The following is a 21,331-nucleotide window of genomic DNA, read 5'->3' as shown; positions in this document are numbered from 1 at the left end:
ATAATGTTAACCTTTCCCGCACACTAAACGGATGCGGGAAGCGAATGGAAGTTGGAACGGAACAAGTTCAAGGACAGTAGTAGAGCAGGTAGAGCAAGGGAAGAGTTATTCGATTACTTGCTACTGCTTACTGACGCCAGACGAACGAGTGATGGAAAACGTCAATTCACGACCAAATCAGCTCACAATCAGGGGTGTCACTAATGGAAAAATCTAAACCCAGCGATCGGAACGAGTTTTCTCTTTACGTGTTTCCCGACCCCCTACTCACCCCCCGCTGTTCCTGATCGTCCGCACTTTTCTTGGTTATCGATTCATGGGTAATCGAAAACCTTTAAACAAAATCTGCCAGAAGTTAGCCAGCGCGCATCAAGATTAAAGGAAAACTACCGTCAACGGTTCTTGTAACCGTTTTGAAAAAGAAAAACAGAAAAAAAAGACTTGAGACAAACACACACACACAGGCGCGGACGTACACGCGATATCAAGATGCCACAAGACGCGCCCTCAGAGACCAAGTCAAGTGGTGGTTTACGGCCTCCATTGGGCGAGATAATCAGATCCAACCCCAGAAGAGCAGAAGAGCACATCGATTTAAGGGTGGAGCGCTGGATGGATCAAAGCGTATAGCCAAGTAGTGAAAGGCATCCCCAATCCTGTACTCATCGGATGTTACAGGAGAGGACGATTCTACAGATCAAACGATTGCTTGCCTCACTCGTGCTTTCTCGGACAAACATCTTACCTTGGTACCAGGGTCGGCCATACCCTATCAATCGGTTTTGTTTTTTTTCTGGAGTACACCATGAGGATGCTCCATCGTGTAAAGCGCCAGACTTTACATCGCCAAATCCGTAGTAACCGCTCTATCTAGGACGTTGTAGGACGATTGTTCTATGGACAAGTATTGCACATCAAGACACTGCTACGGAAAAGGTTCTACCCACAATCAAACCAGTCGATCTCGATGTACTTAATACAGCACAACAACCCGAGCAACAACAAAAAAAGAAGCGAAACTTCCTCCACGAAAGCTGGAACCGGGTTACTGGTCAGAGGTCTTCCGCACTATCCTGGGTGTGTGGGCAAAACTAGAAACGGTCCGAAAATAGATTTCATACAATGTTCGTCAGTTGTTCGTATGGACCCGGGGGGTGTAGAATGAAAGGGCGTACGGTAAAGCGCAGATTGGACGCAGACGGAAAACACTTTTCCAATCGATCTTGTTTCGAGTGTGTGTTTAGTGAGGTTATGTTACCGATGGCGAACCCAACCATCCTTTCACAGCCATTCCGGTACATTATTGTTGCGATATGATCAATAGGCCAACGCGCTTGAACCTTGTTATGTGTTATTTATCTCTCTCTCTCTCTTGTTCTCTTCCAACTCCCTTCCAATCCTCGAGAAAATGGTGCCGCCGTGTGTTTAGGATTCTGAGCGTACAAACATGTGAAGCGCCCGGAACAGACAAAACACAACCATGCTGTAGATTGCACCGTGTGTGGCGCAACAAGACGAACGTACACCGAACACTGACCTGGATCAGCTGCGATAGGGTGTGTGCCTGTGTGATGTTATAGTTTTTCCCAACGAAACTTATTGAAATTGATAGGACACTGGGGAGTATTCGAGTGGTTTAAACGCAAATAGAATGTGTGTCTGCGTGTCTATGGTGATTGATTATTGCTTCAAACATGTTTATCGCGTTGGAATTAAAATGGAGTTTATCCAGCACAAAAAAGAATTTTTCATTTTTGGTACTATATCCATGAGGTATTGGCAAGATTTTCTATTAAACAATCTTTCGCCCATTAACCGAAAATTTGCACATAAGCACTGGTAGTGATGGGAACTCCGGAGTGGATTCATGAATCAACTCCAACTCCAATGTATAAAAAACCGTAGTATACTCCGAAGCAATTACTCCGGATTAATCCGGATGCCGGAGTAGACTCCGAATTACTCCCGGAGTTACTCCGCAGTTGACGGAGTGGAATACTGCAGAGTTAACTACGGTGCTGCATCCAATGCGAACTCCGGACTAATTGCCGATTTAAGCTCCGGATTAAAATTCGGTTATTGCCCGGGTGCAGTTAGTTGAACTGATTCCTCCCCCTCTCCGATAGTTCATAATGCCGGAATTAAAACATCCATCCCTCCCCCCGCCCTCTCGGTCGTTTATAATGCCGGAGTTACTCCGTAGTATACTCTGGAATATCTCGGAGTTGGATTACCCGACTCCAGGAAAATTGAAGATTTACCCATTACTAATGAGCACACGTTAATATCCTTACAGCAAAAGTAATAAGCACAGTACGATTGGACGCAACAAAACAAGCAAAAACTACCTTTGGAAGGGAAGCACCGGTTTACCGACCCACCACCGGTATAGGAACGCTAGCAGTAGAGCAATTCCAACGTACACTAGAAACCACTGCATACGAAGCCACTCACTCACAATTGATCAACAGCGCTTAGGATGTACGCGCACCCCGGAAACTCTGTCAACACTTTTCGAAACAATCGAACCCAATTCCGGATGGTAAAAACTTCTTTTGCGATGCGAACTACACCGTGTGTTCACGAACGAGCAGTTGGAGAGCAATGATTTCAGCTAAACCAACTTTCCCACCTTTCAAACGAAGCAGCACTGCACGGAGCGCAGGGACTACACACAAGCTTTTTGCACGGATGCTTTGTACCGTCTGCGAGCGTAATGCCCCACCGGTGTGAGTTTTGTGTCAGGCCCTAAAGGCACTATGCCTAATAGATGAGTGGACTGTTGGATGTTTGGGGAGTTCTACCCCTGTCCATTGGGATTGGGGATATGAGTGTGTGTGTGTAAATATGTAAGTGTATTTGCAAAAACGGAACACACTATAGTCCCCAAAGGACTGCGGAAGGTCTTTTCTCTAAGTGGAAGGTAGAACTGTGCCCACCTGGGGAGCCTTAAAATTCGATCGCCTATAGCCGTGGTGTGTATGAGGGAAAAGCAGGAACCCCACTCGCTTCGATTTGAGGTGTTTCTCGCATAAGGTCAGGATTAACTGTACGGCACGCATCCTCGGTAAGGTTTCCCCGCGAGGTTTTAGCGCTTGCCGAAGCCATGCAAGCGGACAATGGATGTTTGTTGAGTAGTTTTTGGTGCTCCATGCTCATACCATTGCTTCAGTGACTTCTCAGCTGGTACAAGGTATGCGACGCTGTGGAAAACCTGAGGTTTTCGAAAGACAAATGTTATCATTTTTAAATGTAATTTTGTGCAGTTGAGTTAGCTACTTCAAGAAGACAGTTTACATTAAACAAAAACAAAAGTCAATATAGTGATAAAGTGAAAGTGATTTTTTGTTTTATTATTTAGATTGAAAAAATTAAAAAAGGGTTTACCATTTGTTACACTTAATTTATAATGTGTCCAAGAGCTATATACATAGCAATAAAAATAAAAAGAAAGATAAAAAGATAGAGTAAGCGTGCAAAGTGACTTATTACATAAAGCTTACTGTTTGTTTTGCCAAGTATTACAAATCGAAGCAAAATACAAATGAAGTAAAAATAAAATTAAACAAAAACAACCTCACACGGCATGACATTTTCGAAAGAAAACGTGCACGCCTTCAAAGCCACGTTTTGCACGAGAAAGAAACGATTCGTCCTTTGAGAACCCCCGCGGGAACGACACGTTACATAAAGAAGTCATTTTCGTGCATGTTACATATTTTAAAACTAACCAACGAAAAAGACTGTAAAGAACAACGAACAACACTTTTTGTTCGTCTTTGGGGCGCCCACCCCCGCCGAAGGCAATAATAAAAAAAGTGTCTCATTTGAAATGGTCGCTAGAAAACAAAAGGTAAACCGGTGAATTGAACGCAAAACCCAAAGAACTTTTCCACTCGTCCGTGGACATCTCCTTACCGAATGGATACGCAAAGTCAAACACACATACACAAGGTACCGGATTGTTCGTTTCTTACGCTTCCTTTGTCTTTTGGCCATTTTTGTAGACGTGCTTAAAGAGGAAATGCTAAAAAAGGGTACGGCGAAGGAGTTAGTCCACAAAACGTGAGCTTACGTGAGTCAACGCTGGTCGTCGCTATTGGGGACAGCCAGCACACATTGTTGCACAGAGGAAAATTTGTTTATTGCAATGGAAAAACTAACCCGCGAACTAAACGTGTTCGTCCGTCCTGTGGACGCGTCAGTATCGATCTGTGCGATGATGCCATGGTTCCCAAACGAGGAGCATGGGGCAATAGGAGTGGTGGTCAAAAAAAAGAACACCTTTTTACATGCCCCCACGTCGGAAATGTCAACCCAAAATGATAGACTTGCGGTGTGAAACACAATCCGTCGAGTTTAGTTGATTTTTTTTAACATTCTTCAGCTCTCTCTCTCTCTCTCTTTAGTTGTGTATAAGGGGAAAAGAATGTTTATATGTAATGCTTGAGGTATGGGGTTTTACCACCTACATAGGACACACTCTCGAAATATTCCTTTCGCGGACAAGCGCTCTGCAGCTTACTAGGACAAACGCTAGGCTTGATCTTTAGGAAATATCATTAAACTTTAATAATCTTTAGTATCCCATCATCGAAGCATAAGATTGCGCAAGAACAGCAAATCGTAAGTTGTGCAATTTCCAAACGAACCATTAGTATGATTTCCCCAGTGACAGGTGTTGCAGAAGAAAAAAACAAACTAAATATAAATGTTTTATTTTCCAACTAAATCGATATTAATTTTCGAAAAAGGTGATCTAAAAATATCACCACATTAAAGAAGAACTTACAGTGTCGATAAGTGAAATAAGACTATTGTATCGACTATTTATAAATCTGCTGGATGCTTTTGATTAATAAATTTAGCTATATTCTCATTAGCATAAAAAACCACTGTTGAAAAAAAAATATTAATAAAACAATGTATTAACATTTCCAAAAAATAGGCAACATTGCAGAAATGTAGAATGAGTTGTTAGAAAAATCCTTTGTTTTGACACTTATTGATCGAAGTTTTTACAAAATTTTTCATTTATTTTCTTTCTTCTTTTAGAAATTCACAATGAAAAGGTAAAACATGATAGTTTAAACTTTTTCATTTATCGCTTAAATGTATACATCTATTGGTTCAATAATTGAAATTTATTGCCTGCTCGACCATGAGCAGGCCAGAAAAGAAGAAGAAGAATTGAAATTTATTTATCCTATTTATTTATAATTAATTATTACGGCTTCGGCCGTATTGTCAGCCTCTGAAGCTGAAGAAGTACATTTTTCACAAGGCATTTCCTCCTTGTATTTGACCTTATCCCGGGCATACCCGGTTAAACAATAATTGAAATATTCACTTTAATTTTTTTAAAGTATGTAAATGACTAAATGAAGGTGTTCTTGGCACAAAAGTACAAAATTTTCAATTTAAATATCCTTACCATTTTTAATAGTTTAATGTTTCATAGCACAGATGAGAATAATCACTATTTTAAGAGAGGTGAAATAGATTGAAGAGTGGTTATAAGGATTTGAATCTTTTATTCACTCTATTGTCAATTATAAAAATAAAGCTCTAAATTAATGCTTTGGTTTCTGCTCCTTTGCTGACTAACGACTCAATCTTTTACATTTCAGAACACTCAATGTTTAGATAAATATTATTTCGCTTTGCTTTCATGCAAATAAAATTTACTGGAGTTTATTCCCTCTTGTTGAGCGATTTAAATCCATATTGAGCAACAAAATACTTATTCTTATTGAATGATTTGAAACGCATAAGAGTGAGTCGTTAGTCGGCAAAGAGATTGAGTGAATTAAAAGAGTGAGTAAAAGATTCATTTAAACTCTTCATGCTGAGTCGAAAATATGCATTCACATAGTAGCAGGATTACACTCACGCACTCACTCTTACTCAGTGTGCACATATCTACTTCATAAACTTCATAATCATTTTCAATTTCATTTTCAATTTCAATCATTGAAACAATTATCAATCATTGTTTATGGTTAACATTTAGACATTAAAAGAAAAATATAAAACTTTCATGTTTGTGCATTTTATGATGTCCGTGTACTTGGAGAAAATTAATAATAATAATTAATTAATATTACCAAATACACAAAACAATCTAAAATATTATATACAGACTAACTTGGGTTGTCTATTTTGATGGAAAACTAGCATCAGATAAAAAAACGTCAAGACACATACATACATTGTGCATATTTGATGCATTATTATTAAAAAATGACACATTTTTACACGACCCTATAAAAAATCCACAAATTATTATTGTATCATTCACATGATTTTATTAATTGTTTATATACCGTGTACATCCACCATAAATCATGTTTATCTGCAAGATTTTTCTGTCGGAATCGCACTTCACCCTCTACGCCATGTGTAAAATGCAAATCAAAAATAAATTTCCATTGCCTGTGGCGGTTAGTTTTGGTTAAGGTTTTCAGGGAAAAGGTCAAATGAGCTGCCTGGATATACAGTCAACAACGTACCTGTGACGGCAAATGGGGCAACATTGATTGGAAATATTCCGAAAATTTGATCTCACTTGCCTTATAACACGCACAGCCCGGAAATGATTGGCGGTGCCGTCAATCGGGAAAAAAGGAGGGAAATGAAGGGTTGGGGTTCTAATAGCAATGTGCGTTGGTGGTTTATGATGGTCCGGGCAGGTGTTCGGGAGCAGAAAACAGACCAATCGAACGCAAACATCACGACGGAGAGCGAAATGGGATACTTTTCTGCATTTGGATACAAATTTAAACTCTCCCTCTTTATGTGTGGTTCCCTTCCGTTTGCTCTTGGGAAAGTAGCTTAGTTTACTTGTTGCTGTCTTGTAAAATGCTTCAGGAATTTGCTACGGAAAAATGATTTATTTATGCTCACACGATTACTGCATCAACAGCACAAAATCCGGATGCAACAGAGAATAAACATAGAGCGAAGCATACAGTTTTAATGTCAGTAAATACAGGATTTTTTGTACAATTTCTTAAATCCATCCCTTCCGAAAGATCGTCATGCGGATCGTCATGAATTTGGGCCGAAGATAAAAACGGCATGCAAAATTGCGCTAGTCCTAAGGATATGGATCTAGCCAGTTACCAGGTTGGTCATTGATACATTAATCATAAACAATCAGTTTAATGATCAACTAGAGACTTCACTAGTATATGCTCAAGTTTAAGTCGTAAGGAAAAATTGAGGTGAAATATTAATAGAAAATACATAAAGCTGTCAAGGAGATATAAGGGAACGAATTGATTGATTGTCAAAAATAATTCAAGATTAACATCTTGATGCCATATGGCAGAATACTTTAACATTAACCAGAGTAATAACCAAATGACACATTTTGCTTTGTTGGATTATCGGCCAAGAGTACGAGGCTTTTCCAAATAATGATGAATAACATTACACGCAAGCTGATAGAGGATAAAATATATGTAAATGGAGTCCTGTTTGACCATGAAAGATGTGGTTACAAGAGCCAACTTGCCCATGCATTCTTGTGTGGAAACGTAGTGGATCATCATCTAATAATCCAGATCTTGGCGATGATGATAAATAAATCTTTGGACTTATGACTTACTTATACATAGCAGATGCTTATCACAGGATCAAGCAACGGAAAACTTGAGGTTAGAGTTTAATGAGTCAATAACCAAAATGTTATGCTCCCAATGTTATGCTAACAAATGTCAATTTGCCTAAAAATGATATAGAGAAAGGTGATTGCAGCTTTGTAACGGTGCAAACTTCTACCTATCTTAGATCTCTACAGCACCAGTAACAACTACTTGATGTTGAGGTAAATGTTCATCGGTCGGTTTAGATTAGTGATGGGCATTCGGAATCGGAACTACCTGGTTCCGATTTCGTGTTTGGAATCGGTTCCGATTCCGATTCCGCTTCTGGAATCGATTCCGGAATCGGTTCCGATTCCGGAGTCGCTTCCGATTCCGGAATCGATACCGGAGTCAATTACGGAATCGGTTGCGGAATTTATTGTTTTTGTTTTCATTATTGTACATCATTCCATGCGCGCTTTAGTAATGTCGCTTCCAATGTTAATGTATGTGAGCCGACTCCGGAATTGGAACCGATTCCGATTCCGGAATCGACTCCGGAATCGATTCCGGAAAGTGATTCCGGACCTACTTTCCGGAATCGATTCCGAAAATTTTCAGAGCTAGCCGGAATCGATTCCAGCGAAAAATTCATTTTTCCCATCACTAGTTTAGATAAGCATCGGTCGGTTGTCAATCGATCATTTTAAAGGCTGTGGAAATTATTAACCTGGTCCGATAATAAAATCGGCGATCCCAGGAACTCATTGCGAAAGCGATAGACTCAAGTCGTGCGAGTGGCCGGACTACTCCAGTACCGATCGGACGAGCGAACAATACAGGATTCTAGTCCAAACACGGTCACGGAGCTCCCGAGTTAGGTTGACAACCAAACCAACCAAACGATTTCCCCTAGCGACTGCATGTTCCAGCTGACCCTTCAAGGATAGTCTCGAGTCAAGCAGAACACCAAGATCTTTGATGTACTGCGTTCGTTCGAGTGTGAGGTCATCAATTTCGTAAGCGAAAGTTAACAGGACTTTTAACTGACTGAACGTTATCACGCTGCACTTCGCGGGACGGAGGGCCAAAGCGTTTCATATACACCAAGCGTTGGACAACTTGAGCGAATCCTGGAGAACAACGTGATCAGCAGAACAGCGCATCGCACGAAACAGTTTCGCATCGTCATCGAAAGATACGACCTTAACCATTAACAACTTAGGAAAACCCAACAATATCTGTGAATTGTGTTATAGCCTTGGCGGCCATGTCATTACGATAGCATTCGACGACCCAGTCAATGAAATCCTTCAATTCTTTAAGTATTTCAAAGACACCAATTTGGTATTGATTTTTTAATTTTTAATAACTAAATAACACTCTATCAATGCAAAATGGCTTTAACTCATACATCATTCAACTTCAATAATTTTCTTGTCTTGTTAACCATTTGTTCAGCTGCAAATCCTTGTTCAAGATGCAATTTTAATCTTTTTCTGACTAAAGCTCAATATCTGCCATTGTCATAAACAATAGTGAATTGAATCGTATTTTGCATTTAGCGACTACTTCAACCTATCTTTTGTTTTCTTCCTTCCAACGTGCTCTTGAACCAGTAATTGACGTCAATGATTGAGTGGGAAAAACGGTTTTTCTTGCTGTCTGATGTACGGCCAGCTCTAAACGATTGACAACTTGCGTGCGCCGTATGTGGTACGGCGGAATGTTCGATGATTAACTTTCCCTCCATCCAGATTGTCCTCTAACGGGTTCAGGAGGTTTGATAGATTTATTTGCCTACCCTGACCTTTTCCTGGATATGCTAGATGTCTATTATAGCTCCCGTGCATTCCGTGGCTAAATAGATTTCAATGATGAATGGATGAATGACTCTCTAGGTGCTCCTGGAGTGTTTTGCCTGCTAGACGATTATTTCCTTGCTGGCCTTCCTTTCGTACGCACAGTTTGTCGACGTATCGAGATAAAGCAAACGGTAGACAACAATGATGTAATGCAAATAGTGTTCATTTGCCTAGCCTTGTCTTACGTACCTCAAAGTAACTATTTCAAGGACTTGTCTAATGACTTTCACACCACAAACTCCGGAACTTGGTGCATTTGCACAACAGGAAAAGACAAAATCATGGCCATTAAATTGAGCATCCTTTGAAAGAAAATGTGTTTGGCCTACTTCAATATACGCCATTCACAGTGGGAACTTCTTCTCCCTCCACCGCGGTGAATGTCAAGTTCAGTTTTATGTGTACCGCATTGTGTCCTTATTTTCTTTCTTTCCTTTTTTCCCAAGGGAAAGCACTTTCGCGTGCTAATCGTTAGCAAATTATCCCTTCACTTATGCCATTATGACGTCAGAACGCGAAAGGCACTGCTGGCTAGGAAGGGTAGGGGACGGGATGCAACTCCTTACCACCATTTTCTACTCACGGACGCCATCTTTCCAATAGACACGTACACACAAACGCCGAACGATTTTAACCGTACCATATTCTCTTCTACGATTTCAATCATGTTCACACGAGTGCGGTTTCTATCTGCCTCCCTACACGATAGACATATTTTTAGCAAGCGAGTACATGTGCGCGATTTGATTGCATTTTGCACCCTGTCCCCATCCCCCGATTTCCCGAGTCACTTCCTCTTTGGTGGTTTGATAAAAAGTTGCCATGTTTTTTTATTCGCCTCCTTATTTGCTCCTGCCTTTGCGACCTTCATTCAGCATCCTTTCATGGGGCGATACTGGCTGGAAGCGATACACGACCCGGGAATCGATGTATGAAGGTTCAATTTATACAGCACAACCGACCACAACCGCAAAACCTTCCGTACTGTACCGTTCGCGCTAGAATAACTTCCGTGCCTGACTTTCGGAATCGATTTTCGTTCAAAGTCTGTGGTTCCGCGTAACACGATCGTGTAACATGGAGCGGGATTTCTCTGGCGTTACTAAGATGGGGCTGCGGGAGTTAGGCTGTCGTAAAAGTGCTCATCAACGATTCTTCCCTTCCGGCTGGCAAAACCACTCGAAGGTGTACAGGGCTTTGTTCTTAGGCAGATGTGCAAAGAACAAGTGAACTTTGCCGCTCCTAACACACACACACACACACACACACACACACATTTCAAGTATTCAGGAGTTTCCTTTTGAACGACCTTACGTTTGTCCGAAGGTGGAGAAAGCGTTCCTCTCTGGTACCTCTCTATAAAACGGTTACCACCGTACGTCGTCCTATGCGTTAAGCTGGAAAGGACAGATCGCATTGTCTTTACCCGATTGCCTATCGCTTGTAAAACAAAAGGGAAGCTCAATTGCATACAACTGTTGGACCGGCTTGATGTAACAAAAGGCAAGGACAAAAGTGAACGTCAGAAGCAGACCGACATTGCACTTGCTTCGCAGCAGGGTCGAACGATGAAAAAGCGTGGTGTATTTTATCGCACATTAAATATTCCAAAAAGGGCTCGAAGGAAATTGATGAACTTAACGATAAAAAGTTTCAATTGTGTTATAACAGTTTTCCTTAATTTCTTATGTAGTTTGAAAGGTGTAATACAATTTAAAAAATTTTGTGATTTTATATCCGATAAATGAAACGGGATGTTGCTAACAATCAAGATATAATTTTTAAGATAATATATATTTTGACAATTAGTAAATTCAATCTTTTGATAGCAAACATGTAACGCTAAACATTAAAAAGGATTGTTTCATTTATTGATTTGCGAGTGTTTTCTTTAGTAAGTACACATCATGAAGAATATGTGTGTTGTGAAGAAAACGACTCGAAGATTTTGTTGGTCTCCTATCAACTTGAGAAGCCACAAATCAGTCTTTATTCTTCGTCTGTTTGTTGCAAGAGAGGGCGAAAGCGCGCCTTTCTCCCTTATTTATAATGTTTCCCTTATGTCGACTCCTCGTAGTGTTTTGACTTAGGGTCATGCGGTGATGATCGTAATTCCTAGTTGCTATAATCTTGCCACAACACACGAACTTGTCATAACACACACAACGACGCGTTGTTATTTACAGCAATGTGAAAATCAGTGAAGAAAATGCATAAGGGAACGTTTTTTTATATAAAAAAAACAATTCTAACAGGTCTTTGTACATAAAACGGGTTTGTCCCGAACCATCCTAGGTTTCGTAAAAAATCATAGCATTACATATCTAAAATATTACAAGAACAAAGATACTAGAATTACTGTATGTTAGCATCAAATTTCATTTTTAAGTTCAATTTAATTTCTACACGATAACTTCGTCCTTCTCAAACCTTTGTTGGTATATGATTTGCTTTTGATATTTGAGAGATCTATCCTCATCATAATCATTACCATCATCGTCAACTGTAATTTACTGTTATATTCTTTTAAAAATGGTAAAACGTTGAACGTTGAAACCTAAATAAAGGATTATGGAACAGTGGTCGATGGACAAACAAACAAACAAACTCGATCATACGTTTTTTAGTAATCGTATTTTAAGCGAGAAAACGTCACTGCATACATAAGTATTAGCAGCTCGATCATTGTCTTGTTTTAATCCTTATCGTATGAAACTTTTACAGCATTGAAAAATATCCTAAAAGCGTGGAAAATGCATTATTTTCAATTGGCCATCTTTGAGAAGTGAGATAAGTTTCATACGATTGACTGTTACGCTATCAAAAAGCAAAACATCAGAAAATCAAACAAAGTCATTTAAAAAATAGAAATCAAATTTTAATGTCCTACTCCGCAGGACAATCCTACAGTACAACTAGGGCATCTAGCTACCTATCACATCCTTAGTTACTCCCGTAGGTTCTAGATATTGAATCTCAAGTTACTGCAAATTAACTTTATTTTATGTAGGACCGGCTTACCCGATTCGGTAAGTCAAGGAAGTAAGAAATGGTAGACTCGAGACTTCAGAATTTGTAAAGCATCAAACTAAGTAGTTGTAGGTAAAGTCACTTGTCTTAAACGTTTGTCTTAAAGACAAACCAAATTCTACAACGGTTATTACGCCAAGTATTAGAATTTCAAATTATCAAAGATAGGAAGTGACTTTTTATTACAGCAAATAAACTATCTGCAACCATTACGAATCGTTTCGTACGATTCGAGTTTGTTCATACATTCGCAAGTGAATTCCGTGATCATGGTTAAGCCAATCTGGGTCGTTATGAAACGTACATCATGACCATGAAAGCATACGATGAAAATTTTAAATTCTCATCAGTACCCGGTCTGAAATATACAAAAACACTATATCAAAGATTCATCATTCTCGCCGTGGCAGGTGCACGAGTCAGAAAGGAAGAGTCCCTTGGTTGTTTACTTTTCTTCGATGAAAGAATTGTGCGATGTATGGAAATGTGCACCAATAATGAACCATTTACCCAAAGCCTTTAACTAACCAAGCTTCCATATCGGTTGGAAAAGGATTAAATATCTCACGTGTCCGACAGAGAAAAGCGAAGTTGAGAGATGGCAGTACTTCCGTTCAGCGATACACACTATGATATAACGGCATGAAAAGCAGGCAAGCGTCTTTCTCGACACGAGAAAACTGTGGTGGATTTATTAAAAAAGTTTGACCACCCCGAAAGTGGTAAAACTACACTCATCATTGGCCGATGGTTATTACGAGAACTGTTACAAAAGGGGACGCAGCAACAGCGGGGCCCACACAAACTTACCATTAAAAGACGCGTTTGCAATACACCGAAACACAACTAGTATACCCCGGTGTTCTTTATTTGTTGAGATATTTTTCTCACCCTGGAAGCAGCAGCAGAAGTTTCAGAAAGCTTAGCAAAAAGCACCGAACAAAAGTGACTGAGGGTGAGAAAAATGGTGTATCCTGAGGACTGTCCTGTGCCGAGGCAAGTATAACTTTTGCGCGTTTGAAGTGTAGCAAAGTATCGATACAAAAAATGTGAGTATTTATTGAACAGCAACATCCTTCTTGTTGCGTGGTGAAGCTCCTGATATCAAACAAGTTGTTCGAGTTGCTAGCGGGAAGGATTTATACATATTCTGTGCAAAAATAACGTCAGAGCCAAATGCTTCCTGTCCTGAGAGAACAAAGTTGAAAGGGATACGGGGGAAAATAATTACTACCGGAAACGGATATTTTTTTTGTGACATTCTTGGTGAATGGTTAACAAATCGCAGAACAGGTAAAATCAATCAAAAATATTGTATTTAGGGAATTATTGTACTTTTTTAATTAGGTTCATTGTGTCTATGAAGAAAAAAACGTTTAAAAATGCTAATACCGAATGCTGTAGTGGGGTATGTTAAAATATATTTTTTAAAATATTTCAAACAAACATTGTTTTGTTATAAACCATTTTAAAGTTTTATTCTTTCACTATGAAGGACTTCTAAGTGAAAGTTTTGCATATTCTTATCATGTGCCTATAATCTGCTTTCCACCACTCATCACCGAAGTGAAAAGCTTTCCGGCCCATCAACGCCGAGCAAAAAAAGAAACATGCCTTTGGGGCGAGATATAACACAACAACAAAAAAGTCACGTTACGCGTACATTACTAGCGCACTAGCCCAGGATACGCACGGCCACACAATCGCTAAGCTATTTTTACCTCCGTATGAAAACCGTACGATCCGATCCGCATCATTATTGGGGCAGAATGAAAGCTTCACCGGTTCGACTAATGGCACTCGAGTGTGAATGTCCTTGAGGTGGTGCAGGATTCTTTAGTAAGTATCCTTTAGCAAACAAACAACAAAAAAGCGGGTCGCAAAAACGGTAGCAACAGGATGGTGCAGTGGGAGAATTTGATATTTGAACTCGTCCGTTGTCATTCAGCGCGCGCCATAAATGACCAAGTAGGCAGGCTAAACGAATGGACGAGCATCCGGCAGTTGGAAGTAGGGCACACAACGCCACCATTCGCCTGAAGCGACAGCAAGTGAAGAAAGCCTCATTATCAGTTTAATGGTTTCTCGGTGAGATGGCTTTTCCCTTTCTGTGGCTTGTTAACTTTTAGAAAAGAAGGCATTGTCGTGCGGGAAAATAGGCTATGGCCACTTAATAAGGTGTATGTAATCGTGGTATGCTTTTGTAAATAATACGGTTTACTCTAAATTTACTCTTGAATGCGTTAGCACTTGAATAGTTGTCGAACATATGCCTATATGTTTCCAGTCAGACAATAAATTCGATAATGCGAAACTCAACAAAATGTACGGTCGCGGCGAAAATTTAAATTTCACCGTGTACTAGTATTGACTGACTTACAAAAATTACTTCAACTTAAAAAAAAATGTCTAAAAATTGAAGCTATTCAACGACTTTTAGAATGACTGAACACTTACACTAACTCGTATTTAATTTTAAATGTAATACTATCACAAAAAATAACACTTGACTCTAAGAAAAAAACGGATTTTCGGCGACCGTGATTCAGATTCGTGCATCTGTATGAATCGTTGGCTTTAATCTTCTTCTTTTTGGCCTGCAAAGAGCCGAGCAAATCATGGCCAGGTCACCAATCCGTTTCAAGGAAACTCGGTCTAGGACTGCAGTCCTCCATCCACGGCTGCATCCGATCTCCAACAGGTTTGACTCCACTTGATCCAGCCAACGAGCTCGCTGTGCTCCTCTCCGCCTCGTGCCGAACGGATCGCTGACGAGCACCTTCCTGGTGGGGGATGAGTCCGGCATCCTCATCACGTGCCCCAGCCCGTGGTTCATTCTCCTTCTCCACACGCCCTGCTCGCACACACCAAAGATAGTCCTTAGCACCCGCCGTTCGAAAATAGCGAGTGCATTGGCATCCTCCGTTAGCAGAGTCCAGGCCTCGTACCCGTAGAGGACTACCGGACGTATCAGTGAACCATATATCGTGCATTTCGTGTGTTGCTGGAGTCTTCTGGATCGCAGCAGTTTGTGAAGCCCGTAGTAGGCACGATTTCTTTGAACTTCTCTACTGTACCAACCGTCCTCTATGTACTAAGGGAACTCCTATATCACATCGAGATCGTCGTCGTAGAGCGATGTTAAACAGCAGGAGAGGTCCCTTGCCTTGAATCTGTCCGTCCCCTTGAATTGAATAAATGATTCGAAATCTCTATACTGAAGATTTATGCATCTGAATTGAGGCAGTATCACCGTTTCGAAGGACAGACTATACTACTAGCAAAGCTAGAAATGTCATCCCAGGACCTCTTCAGTTTGTAGTGCCACAAAGGAAAAAGTTGTTAGACAACAAATTTCAACTCAATCGGTCTTCACAATCGAATGCTTGCAGTACTTGGATTATGTTGTGAAACACAACAAAAAGCCATGGTTTGTTATTTTAGGCCTAGTTTGCCTTATTTATCTTTAACTCGATAGTCGAGAGTATATGACTCGGGTGCGATTTGGTACTGGTCCAATCGTATACAGTATGGCGCCGCTAGCATTGAACCGCGCTTCACACTGGCCCACTTAAATTATTTGTTTTGCATAAGAAATATTGATGGGTTAATCTTCAATTTTCCCGGAGTCGGAGTAATCCGACTCCGAGACATTCCGGAGTATACTCCGGTATTATAAACGACTGGGAGGGGGAGAATCAGTTCAACTAACTTCGCACGGCCACTAACCGAACTTGAGTTCTGAATTAAAATCGAAGATTCCGGTACCAACTACGGAGTTACTCCAGATTAAACCGGAGTAATTACTACGGAGTTGAATCCGGTTTAATCCGGAGTAATTACTTCAGAGTATACTCCGGTTTTTATATGTAGGAGTCGGAGTGGATTCATGAATCCACTTTGGAGTTCCCACCACTAATAATAATAACCTTTTTCCTGAAGCCAAATACATACAAAATGAGGTTCATTAATCTATGACGACTCTTGAATCTCTTAAGATTGTTGAATCTTTTGGTAATCGAATAATGATTTGAATGATTTATCATCGAAAATTCATATAAATGACTCTTTTCATAACATTCATTTAGCATAACACAAGTGAAAACTTCTGCTACTATTAGCTAAATATTACAATCTTTTCAATTAATTTACCGTATGCCGTAACTGAATAATAATTCAATGTGAAGCATCTGTGTTTTGCATATCGCTTCCAGTATCGCTATTTACTTCAAACAACATTTATTATAACTTATAAACTATTTTGTTGTACAAAACATTGACCATTCCAATTCATCGATCGTGTGTAAATTAATTCGAAAAGTAAAGTGTGAGATGTTGAACCAACTCATCATCTTTATGGATTTTTTTTTGTGTGTGTTCACAGTGTTAGTGTGATAATTGTGTCACACGCTGCAAGAAACAGAGGGAAATAATTTACATTTTTTGTTAGTTTTTGCCATTCAAACAATAAACCAAACAACATGGCATCCAGGCAAGAAATGGTTGCGTGAGGTAGCTTGCATGATGATTGATGAGCTCCATGTTGGGCATAAAACAGAAAGCCCCGTGGAATGTGGAATTTATCATCATTCTTATGTACGTTCTTTATCGATAAAAGGATTGGTTGGGAATCTTACCTAGCGGAATGTGCCGAATATAAACAAAGTGTCCACAGTCTTTCTGTTTCATTTCAGTTTGCCATAACAGCTTGCGTGTAAAAGCGAATAATGGATTATTATAGGAAAATAGTAATAATTCGATTGGTTGTTTTTTGTCCTACAGCCTACACCTTATGGCCTTTTTTCCAAACATTTAATCGCTACTTACAATAATGGTTTAGGTAATAAAAAGGAATCTAACAACATGCAAGCTTAGGGTGCCCCGAACACGAAGAAAGTAGAAGATTTCTAATCTTCTACTAAAACATATTTTAGAAAGCATTTAGCATTAAAGACAAATAAGTTTTGTTGAACCACAGGCAAGTTTCTTATTCGTATAGCAGTGTCTTTGTAAGTGTAATGTAATTATTAGAAAATTGTGAAATAAATACTAACTTTGTAACAGAGTTGTCAAACACTTTCATTCATCTCACAGATAAACTGAACAAACAGTGCCACATGAAGTAGAATTTCGCCAGGCCGGCACAATAAATTTAAGCAATAAAACACGCTCAATTTAAAAAACAACGTAAGCGGTCGGTTTTGTTGGTATTCTCTATTAATTATACGATGGTTCGTTCGTTGCTTTTTCCGGTACCTTGCATTATTGTGCGGAGAAAATCGACTCGATACGTTTCCTGCTCTGGCTGTTTTCATTGGGACTGTTTGTTGGCGCCTTTGGCATGCGGCCAATCACACTTTTCAAGATGAACCGTTGTGGCGTTACAGTAACAACGTTACCAGACATTCTTGCTTCCAAAAATGACCATCTGGCGGCAGCATGGTTGGAAAGGAATCTTAAAGTTGAAAGAAAGAGAGTAATAAATTTTGCTTTAGGATGCGATGCGATCGCATTACAGAAGGTATCGTTAATGAGCATGTAAAAAAAATGCTTATCACAGTCTCGTTTCTAAACATTTCCTCTGTATGATAAAAAACCTCATTTTATTGATAAAACAATAAATCTTTCGTAGGTAAATCTAACAAACTATTTTCCTTTTAAAATACTTCCAACTGAAGAAAAGATTTAAAAAGGATCCCGAGTGGGAAAATTGTTCCCTGTATGAAAAGACCAACGAGAACGAGATTACGTCCGTTGTTGAGCTAGTCACCAACCTGACAGTTAGGGATAAAAAAATTAAAAAAAAATCCGGACATTACAAGACGGTACGGGCCTAACCGCTGGAAATAGCAAAGCTGTGCTGTGAATTCGTTAAATCCAACACCTTTCCATCCATCCAGAAAGGGACGACCAACGGTAATAGGCGTATGTTCGGTTGGCTTTGGTACCGGGGCAGGCAACGTTCGAGCTTGTCCCAAGTGCTTGGAAAAGCAGAACATAGTGAATAAAGCCAACATACTCAGCACCGGAAATGAACTAGTGGTTGAGTTAGTTAGGACCATCGCTCTACCGTGTCGGCATGTCGCATCACCCATGTACACCCACATGAGCAGGGATAGTATGATTCATAACAGGAGCAGCAGTTTATAAAAAAAAAGGATCAGACACTAACCAAAAGGAACGGCATGTAGTTTGAAGCATTCGTCCATAGTCCACTCCATGGAGAGGATACGCTCTTAAATGGGTTGCAGCATTTTCATTCATGCTGGATTGAAACATAAATTTTCGTCCGTCTCTTGCTTGCCCCGAGTGCTCTAAGGGAAGTAATCTGGAGACGTATTTAAATTTTACCACCAGAAGTGACCAATTACTGACAGATCTGCTGTTTTTTTTCGTTCAGAATTAAATCGAGTTCTATGCGGTTCGTTCTAGAGGACTGATTTTTTGTACGAAGACGCAAAGAGGAAAGATAGCTTTTGGAAGCAGTCAGTGATTTGAAGCAGAATAAATATATTTTTCTGCAGTTCAGTGAGGGTATTCCCTTTTCTTGTTGCAACAAAGATGCAAAATTAAGAGCACCATTCAAACCAATGTCCTGCCCAATACTCGGTACGGATCTTGGTACGAATTGGTTGTTGAATACAACAGATGAAGGACTTCTGTTTTGAGAGAAAAAGAATAAACACAAGTTAATCATTTGGAAGCAAACTAATTAGGGACACTTTTAAAGAACGATTCTAGGAGCTTTAAGATTGCGGACGAAGAAGAACCAAGAATTTCATGTTATGCGAGTCTTGATATCATTCGCAACTCTTAGTTCACGATAATTACGAAAAAAAACAAAACCATTTTCTAAGTTTAATTGAAGAGTTGTTTATATAATCATGGGAACGAATCATTAGTGGCGATATGTTCAGAATAGTTAAAAAAAAATTATGCATTTTTTTTATTATATCAATGCATAATATCTAATTTCTTCAACATTTGAGTACATGTACACTGATTTATAATATCGTCAGCTACTGCCTTCGCAGTCGTTCTAATTATTGGTTTATTGGATATCGTTCTAATTATAAAGGTTTATTGTTTTCCAACGGTAACGGTCAGTAACGCTTGTTTTTAGTTCGGTTGAATTCGCTAATAAAAACCCAAATGATTCTTTGCTCCGATAGAAAATATAATTAATGCTAACAATCAGTTTTACTAAAATATTAATTTTATAGCAGAAACCTTGAAAATAATTTCACATGCTAATGAACGAATGACACCTTTGGCTCTAATTCTCTTGATGTTACCAAAAAGATTTATTTTGAGAGCATTTGTTCAACAGCCGTATCGACACTGGACCGATTCTCACCAAAAATTAAACAACTCCATTGACGTCGACAGTGCAATTAGCATCAATCAGTAAGATTAGCACAAACCCAGCCCCAACGTAGTCGTGATACCGAATAAGATGTTATGCCAAAGGAGATTAAACAAAAAAAAAGACACACGACAACGATTTAGCGTATTGTATTTTTAGCAATTGCAGTTATTTTATTTGTAGCAGGAACTTTAAGTTTGAAGACATTTTCACAATCATAAAAACCGTTACATTGTTTGAAGGCAACATCAAACGAATCATGCTGTCCAAGTGGTATAGTCGTGGGGTGGTCCGACAACCGAGCGTCCGTATCAATTGAACTGACCGGTTTGACCCGCTTCCGCTTCACGCCTCCCACAAACGAAGGGTTCGTGACTTTACAACAAGTCCGCTTGCCGCCAATAACAAGAGCAAATAGTACACGCTGTCGACACGTTTTAATTATCGCATAAAAATCGCAACACTTTCGTTCGATGGGACTGGACTGGAAAGCAGGGGTCCGCAGTTCGCAGATTTGTTTACAGCCGGTGCCCTTAAGTTGCGAGGTCACGCGAGCAAAAGCAATTTCCCTCCTGTAAGCGTGCAACAGTGCAAAAGCAATACCGATGGGAGCAATCTAGCAGATGAGATTGCAGTACAAGAAGAATTTATAGAAGCCGCTAAGGGTGGCGATATTTATGTATTGTTTTTAAAATAATTTCTCTTAGAATATTGTTTTAAGCTTCTTCAAATACATTTTGTTTTACAATCTCAACCACAATTCTTAATGTAATCTGGTGAGCGCGCACGACATTATTTGCATAAATTACTCTTTAAAATGGCACAGAAAGATGTCGATCGGATTGAGCTCGAGCAAGTTAAGAAGGTAAAAACCCTTGAACACCACCTGAACCGCTTCACCTGATTTTCCAACACGACTGGCTTGGATTGACCCTTCCGTTTGTGGATATCTATTTTGGCTGATTTTTTTTTTATTTTGAGATAGATTATAATAATCCTTTCGACCTAACGCAAGGCCACCTTGCTAAAGAGCTGCCCATATTGCTATCAGTTGTCCTCTTTGAACTTCTGTTGATACCTCCGGTTGCTTAACACGATCGGGATGGTCGGAACCAGGCCTCCAAACGATGGATTCTTCAAGCTCCCAGTTGTTTCGGAGATTTGAACAAATTTCAAACCAACATTCCTTCACTCTTCCGGCCACAGTGGGCGCATAATAAAATGATAGAGCTATCAAATTTTCACAGTTTATAGACAACTATTATACACTGACCACTGATAGGTTGGCCAACTAACAGGTGGCAGGGTCTTTCGCGACCTCTAAGGTCATGAAGGCCATTACAGGCTTACCAGACTACGGGAGGATGGTCGTGATGGGATTTCACACAGGATCCTGTCGTGTTTAACCGGTGTCGTTTACCACATACAACCCCAGGCCGCAGGTGGCAAGGTAGTCGTATGAAAACTCAGACAAATTTGTC

The 21,331-nt window shown here is 39.7% G+C and overlaps 1 protein-coding gene across 13 annotated transcripts in view; it reads right to left on the bottom strand.

Moving 5' to 3' along the window:
• The window catches only part of LOC125760880 (1-phosphatidylinositol 4,5-bisphosphate phosphodiesterase), a 47,461-nt gene that overhangs the window by 21,481 nt on the left and 4,649 nt on the right, over positions 1-21,331 (bottom strand). Inside the window, exon 1 of one of the 13 annotated variants that reach the window (XR_007418065.1) lies at positions 2,424-3,143. The exons of 8 other annotated variants lie outside the window; for them this stretch is intronic. The gene's annotated coding sequence lies outside the window, so the exon portion shown is untranslated. Of the gene's footprint in view, positions 1-2,348; positions 3,144-21,331 lie in introns of those variants that run through there. 4 more of the 13 variants (XR_007418066.1, XR_007418061.1, XR_007418068.1 and 1 more) reach the window with 4 other exon arrangements.

Source organism: Anopheles funestus, chromosome 2RL (genome assembly GCF_943734845.2).
Source record: "Anopheles funestus chromosome 2RL, idAnoFuneDA-416_04, whole genome shotgun sequence".
NCBI lineage: Eukaryota > Metazoa > Arthropoda > Insecta > Diptera > Culicidae > Anopheles > Anopheles funestus.
The sequence above is the reverse complement of the archived record's forward strand: the minus strand, read 5'-3'. Positions and strand labels throughout refer to the sequence as shown.